Below are 7,664 nucleotides of genomic sequence, written 5' to 3' on the forward strand. Positions count from 1 at the left end.
ATATATATATATATATATATATACATAGAGAGAGAGAGACAGGGAGAGAGAGAGAGAGAAAGAGAGAGAATTACTGTCATTTAATAATAGCTTACATTCAGTTAGCAATAACTATGTGTCTTGGACTATGCCAAATATTTTACTTTGAGTTGCTATAACCCTATTTAAGTACTATCATGATACATCTTTTATTCTAATAAAGATTTCTAAAGACATATAATCTGTTCTAGATAACTTACAAATGGGATTTCAACTTAGAAAATCTTGTTCCAGAATCCGTGCTCTTAATCAGTTTGCTATAATAAGCAAAAAAAAAAAAAAGTTACCTGGAATACACACTGGATTATGAATTACAATGTATAAATTCCAAGATAAGATCTTCCAATCCCCAACTCTGTTACTTGATATGAGTAACTCAACTGTTCTGCCTTTTGCTCTCTTTGATCAGGAAATGAGGTGTTAGCTGATTCTCTAAGGAATTTTTTGGTATTTTAATTGTTGGCTCCTAAATGATATATACTATTTTTAAAATCGTACAATATTCTTGATTATTGTATTAAATTAAGATTATAGTTTTCTTAATTATTAAAATGTATTTTATATTTTTAAATGTTCATAAGTATGATTCAGCAACATCATTCCCTGGGGTTTGTTTCATAGACAAATTGACATAACTGAAATGTTGCTACATTGTTTAAAAAAAAAAATAAAAGACATGTACTAAATATTCATCTGATATTCTATTGTTGATTATCTAATTAATCATAGAAAACCCACACAAATAAATATGACAAATAACATTCAGCTAGCTATTAAAGGAAAATAATAATTAGATCTGTTTCTACTAAGGAATCCCTTGGTGGTGCAAAAGGTTAAGCGCTCAACTACTGGCAGAAACATAGGTGGTATGAACCCACCCAGAGGGCTTGGAAGATAGACCTTGTGATCTACTTTGAAAGGTCACAGTCTTTCAAAAAACCTATGGAGCAATTTACTCTGCTCACATAGGGTCACCATGAGTCAAAAGTGACCCTATGACAATTAACAACATTTATACTAAAGTCACCTAGTGAAGGATTAATGACCTTGTTCCAGGGGAGAAGAAAGAAAGCTCATGCACACACACCACACATGTATGCACACAGACACACACACAATAAATAGACACAAAACAGTGAAAAAACACAAGCTTATATGCTAATTCTTATGCTTGCCAAGATCAGGGGAAGGAATATGTGAGGAGATTTAACCAATAAACAGAGTGAAATGCTACAGATCCTCTTCGCTCCAGGAAACATATGGTGCTGTGGCAGAGTTGAGGGGTAGGCATTGTTCTAATAACCACACATCATCAGAAATCTGAGTCCTTTTGCCATGTGACCAGAAAAAGAACAGAATTTCTATCTGAGACACAGCCACTGCAAAATCGGTAATGCAGACTAGGTGCATATTCTGTGCCTTGGGACCTTTTCAGAAAGGGCTGTCAGCAGCCAGAAAGTTCAGATTCTTAATTGTATCGAGACATTGGACTACCTAAGTATATATCACAGGTAGGCAGACATTCAGTTTCTGAGGCTCATCAGGCAAAATTACTCACAGGTGTTTCCAACAATAGTAGTAGATTTGACATGTATAAGTAAGTACCCTCTGTGGCCCACTCTATCCCATTAAATGACCAAAGGGTATGAAATCAACTCTGAAAGACATAAAGAATGGGAGCAACTCAATTTTGGAACCGGAACAGATACGGGCATATGTTTGCTGACTGAACTCACTAACTAAAAATTAAAAACGGAATAGTATGCAAAGGAATAAATAAAAAGCAAGCTAATTCACACTACAAATGCTAAGGTTTAGAAATTACATAGACCTGCGATTTCTGAAAATTAGATTTTAGCTGAGTTTAAAAGTGCCAAAGAGAGTAGGGGATTTTGTTTCTTTCACAGACAGATGTCTCTAAAATAGTATTTGGAACATAGTAGGCACTTGGTAAATGTATGTTGAAGGAATAGGTTGATAAACTCAAACCTTCATAAGAAGAAATTAGATCCCCCCTACAACCTGATAGGACTGAAGGCTTAATCCCTGAGGAGGGAGAACTGGCCGACTCTATGTTTAGAGACACCAGGTACAGCAGAGTGGATGTTGAGACTAAATAAAAATCCATATACTAAATGATGGTAATACCATTTCCCTCCTGCTTGCCCTAGAAACTTTGATACCTTCTTATATTTACTGTGAAAAATATTAGAGGGTTCCTCTACAGAACAACTATTCTAGGAAGAGATACTTAAAGAAACTAACAGGAGTTCGTAAATAGAGCCAGCTCCCCCCAAAAAAAAAAAAAAAAAAAAAAAACCTCATGGCCCTTGAGTCATTTCAACTCACTCCAGAAGTAGATTGTCTAGTCTTCCTTATGAGGAATGGCTGGTGGGTTTAAATCACCAGCCTTCTGGTTAGCAGTCAAACGTCTTAGGCACTACAGCACCAGAGCTCATGCCCCACAATGAATTCCACCAAAAAAGACACACACATGTACATGCATGCACACATGTACACACACAGAGTGCTTCCAATTAGGTGTTTAGTGATTCATTACCAAATAAGAAGAGAGCTATGGATCACCAGATATTTGAAGAAAGTCCCTAAGTTGAGAGAAAGAGATCAAAATTAACAAAGAGAAGAAAATTGAACTTAGAAAATAGAGACAATGTGGAAGGCTGAATTCAATTAGGAAAAAAAAAAAAAAAACTGTATTATGCTCAGGGAGAAAAGTGAAATTACTGCATCTGTCAAACAAGAGAAGTTAAAAAAATTGAACATTTAGGGAATAAAATGGTGACAAACAAAAATTTTAACATAAGGTTTAGAAGATAAAACTGGGCAAATCTCCAAAGACTGAAAAGTCAAAGAAATAGAAACATTAAGGGAAAAGAAAAAAATTCACAAATTGTCAAGGTTTAATTTACAAATAAGAAGTATTCTAAAATTGGAAAGCAACAGGAAGAACAATGAGAAAATACAATTATTGAATACATAATAGAATAGATTCAGATTCATCATAGTTTTAGGGTTTTCTTTTTTTTTCCAAAATGAATAAGAGAGGACCACAATCAAGTCACATAATAATGAAACTCAGAATTCTGGAAACAAATAGAAGATCCTGAATATTTCAAGAGAAACTATGGGGATACATACAATGCATCAAGTGTCAAAATTGCTTCAGAATTCTCCAAACAAAGCAAAAATAAACAAACAAACAACAACCAAAAGGAAAAAAAAAAAAAAACACTGGAAAAGAAATAAAATAGAGAGATGCTTTCAAAATTTGGAGAAAAAAAATCATTTTCAAGAAGTAAATTCATTTTCAGTGAGATAACCAAATTTCCAACAAAAAAAAAATGTCCAACCATCCTTTCTTTGTTGTTATAGTTGTTAGGTGTCATGAAGTCAATTTTGATTTATGGCAACCCTCTGTACAACAGAAGGAAACACTGTCCAGTTCTGTGCCATCCTTTCTTTAGAAGATCCTAAACCATTGCTCCCAAAATTAAAGTATAAACTAAGAAAGTGTAAAACACAGAATCCAAGGTCTCTAAAAAGAAAAGGAATGCAGATAATTTTCAGGCAATAATTGTGCAGTGGAGCTGTTCATGTTACACTTGCTGATGCCTTTGCAGAAGCTATAATCAACTACATTTTAACCATTAAAAAGTAAGATGAGCCTATGGTCCTTTTCATTATTGAGGTCATAGAGTTGAAACAAAGCTACAACTGATATAAGCATCTTAATATGAAAATAATAGAAGATCCATACATCTTCACATGCAATGTCAAAAGAATTTGAGAAAACAGAAGTGAAGTCTGTATTTTTTCATTAAAAATTAGTAAAAACTGAAAGAAAACTTACTGAAAATAGAGTTAAAAATAATGAAACAGGAAAAAATCTGTAGTGATTCAATTTTTTTTTTCTGTTATTAATCAAAGGGAATTTACCCTTTTTTCCTTAGATGCTCTTTTAAAAGAAGACATAACAGCTCTGAGCAGAGCCAAATGGAGATGTGTGGAGAGACTGACTCTTACGTATGGTGAGATATTCCTAAATTCTCTTGACAACCTAAATTCTGACTGTTTTGGACATGCGGAACATGTCTATGAGTAAACATTGGGAAAAGAGAAGTTCACCTGCATGAAAAATGTAACAATCCCTATTCTGTCACATTGCTGGTCTAAGAACCAAATTCACCCACTGCCATCGAGTTGGACTCATAATGACCCCTCCTTGGGTTTCCAAGGCAGTATCACTACGGCAGTAGATTGCCCAACCTTCCTTCCGAGGAGTGGCTGGTGGGTTTGAACCGCCAGCCTCTGATTAACAGTCAAATGCCTTAGGCACTAACCAAACAGGGACAAACTATTCAAATCAAAGGACCTCTGGTGGTGCAGTGGTTAAAGCGATTGTGTGCTAACCGAAAGCTCAACAGTTCGAACCCATTAGGTGCTCCATGGGAGAAAGATGAGGCAGTTTGTTTCTGTAAATATTTAGTCTTGGAAACCCTATGAATCAGTTCTGTTCTGTACTATAGGGCCTCTATGAGTCCAATTTGACTCCATGGCAGTAGGTTACTCAAATAAAAGAGACAATAAGACAGCTTTAGGGCTGTCAAAACTGCTATTGATGATGGCTGTGTATACCAGGTGCTGGTGTAGTGGAAGTGGCACTATCAGAATCTCTGATGAAATATAAGCCCAGTGTAATGGTCAGGGTCTAAGATGGAATCCTAGCATTTGCTCGTGAATTGCTCATTATTCTCATGATTCTTGCTCAGAATTCTGTTTTGGACCTTCAAGAAAGACTCATAAAACTTTAACCAGAACACTGTGAATCAGGTAAACATTTGAGTATAGACTTTAATACAGGTGAGGCAGTGGTAGCAGCAGCAGTAGGCATACAGGGTAACTATCCACTCCTGCATTGTGATTGCCACCAACATTCTCCTGGTTGATGAGATCATGATGGCTGGAATGTCTTTTCTAAAAGGTCCAATTGAAGCTTCCCTTGTCTTATCTGAATGAAGGCTCTACAGAGAAAATCTAATAATATACCTATGGAATTTTTATCCAAGCTTCAAATGATTTTCAAAGGAATTTTCCTTTATTAAAATAGAACACCATTATCTCTTCAAATTCTGAAGTTCAGAATTTATAACTCCAGTATTTTTTAATTGCACTGAAGTGTATGCACATAAAGCAGGTCCTTTCACCCTATGAGCAGGAAGTTGTGGTTTAGCTGCAGTGGGGTAAAATTGTATATTAGATAAGCATATGTTATCTACCTTATGAATAAATATTTCTTCAGAAACAAAACAGAAAAATATAAAACTGATAGATATCCTTGTGTGTTTGACTGTATGGCAAAGCTATTTCTAGATATCTGAGAGTTTGGGGATGAATTTCTAATAGGCACATAGACATCTAGCAAAGTTTAAAAGGAGACAATTACTAACTCCATGAAAAATAAAACTTGTACACACACACACACAAAAAAAAAAAAAAAAACTATGACATTCAGATTATCCTGAACCATAAAGCTGTTTCCTCTGCAAATAACATTTGCACAATCATAATGGTGCACACACTGAGTATTGACGTAGCCAAATATGATATAAATTCATCGTTTGGATGGAGGAGGGGACACATGCCTATGTTTTTAGGAGGGGATTCAAAGAAACTAAATCATTATCTTGTATAGTAGAAAGGAAATAGCTAGAATATAAAATTGACTCAGAAATTGACAGGTAAGCAAGTTATGTAGAAGTAAGAAGATAAATAATATAGGAAAGTGCTAAAAAGTTTTGGGAAGTTGAAAGTGATTTCCTCTTGGAATTTGTGTGAGTTGCAAAGTACGAAAAAAAAAAAAAAAAGGACTGCTGATTCTGGCTATGAACCTTGCAGAATTATTTGATCCATTAAATTCTGTGCTAGTATAGCTTTGTCAAAAACAAAATCAAATTAAAGAACTCACCATTTTTTTAAAATGACTTCTAAAAAAGCTACACACATATAACAAATGTAACACTGTCCCTTACATTCAATTACTTTCTCATCGTCCTGTTGTACCAATGAACATTTTACCTAAGACTGAAATAGTACTGTGGTGGGTGCTAGGGGATGTCCCAGAGGCTCCTGATCAAAGATACAGCTGTAAAGTACTATTTCTAATACATAATTTTTGGCAAATAACACAACTACACAAACATCTGCTTAATATATTTCCATCTGCAAAAGAAAAGAAAAAGATACAATCCATATACACACTTTCTTTATCTACATAGGAAAATTCTAGAAAGGTAAACAGTGAATTATTCCTTGATAGATTTCTGGGAGAGTAATCGGGTGCCTGAGCTTTAGAGAGATTTGTCTCATTATATGACTTTTGCACCATTTAGACCTTTTATTCACTATTTGCATGTAGCTCTGGTGGTGTAGTGTCTAAGGCATTTGACTGCTGACCAGAAGGCTGGCGGTTCAAACGCATCAGCCACTCCTCGGAAGGGCAATCTACTGCTTTGGAGATACCACCTCAGAAACCCAAGGAGGGGTCACTATGAGTAGGAAATGAAACAGCTGTGAAGTTTTTTTTTTTTTTTTTGAATGTGCATTATTAGCTTTTAATCTCAAAACGTGACTAATCAATAATAGTATCATAGAATGCTTAAGAAAAAAAAAATAATACCCCAAAATATATATGACTACTTTCATTTTTGTTTCCTTCCTATAATTATTTATTAAATACATATTTTTTTTAAAAAAGTCATCTATTACAGATGACTTCTGAAGAATATGTTTTTGGTCAATGTACAAAACAATAAATTTGAAAGAGAAAAAAATAAAGTCATAAATCTGAATGCATTTGCTCTTTCTCCCACTCTACGTGAATATGTTTGCATATATATAATATTGCAACACCTTTGTACTCACTATTTCAAAATTCATGTTTTCACATACTCTCCACATGTATAAAGGTCTGTGTAATGTTCTAGTGTGCTGGTGCACAGTATCTCCTTTAATTATTCTCCTATTGTAAATTTTCTTCCTAAAACCATTTTGCTCAGTTTTTTAGCTAAGTCTGAGTTCTAGCTTGATCGGTTTACCAGTAGGTGGTGCTGGATAGCAACTGTAAATATTCTGGCTTTAGAACATTGTCCAGGGATATCTGCTTTAGTAGCTGTACTTTCTGTAGATTGATGGCATTGAGCCAAGTCAGGAAAGTAGTTTGAACTGTTTTCCCAGTAGTAGAGATGGACATACCCTATTGCATCTGTATTTTCTTATATTCTTTATCATGTGAGCGATTTCAAACACATTTTCAAGCCATAGTGGCTACAGTCTCAAAGGAAGGACTATACGATCTCCGGCACGGGTCTGACTTCTTGATAAAGGATCTGTCACAGGCTTCACCACAGTCCTCTACTGGACTCTGTTGTTCTGAACTTTCAACTAACCAATGCTCAGCCTTTCTTTGTGACATGCTCTGTCCTGAGTCCTTCCAATGAATCATTCCAAAATATTTCTCTCAGCAACCTTATCAGAGAATTATTATCCATCTGCAGAGATGTACAAACTGAGTCCTGGGGTGGATAAGTGACCCATTCAACTTTCTA

General features: G+C 35.0%; 1 pseudogene; it reads left to right on the forward strand.

Annotated features, from left to right (window-relative positions):
• Positions 1-5,076, forward strand: part of LOC103194625 — a 32,169-nt pseudogene extending 27,093 nt beyond the window's left edge.
• The last annotated feature ends 2,588 nt before the right edge of the window (positions 5,077-7,664 follow it).

The sequence above is a fragment of the Orycteropus afer genome, unplaced genomic scaffold (genome assembly GCF_000298275.1).
Source record: "Orycteropus afer afer isolate SDZICR_OR568_19922 unplaced genomic scaffold, OryAfe1.0 scaffold00046, whole genome shotgun sequence".
Lineage (NCBI taxonomy): Eukaryota > Metazoa > Chordata > Mammalia > Tubulidentata > Orycteropodidae > Orycteropus > Orycteropus afer.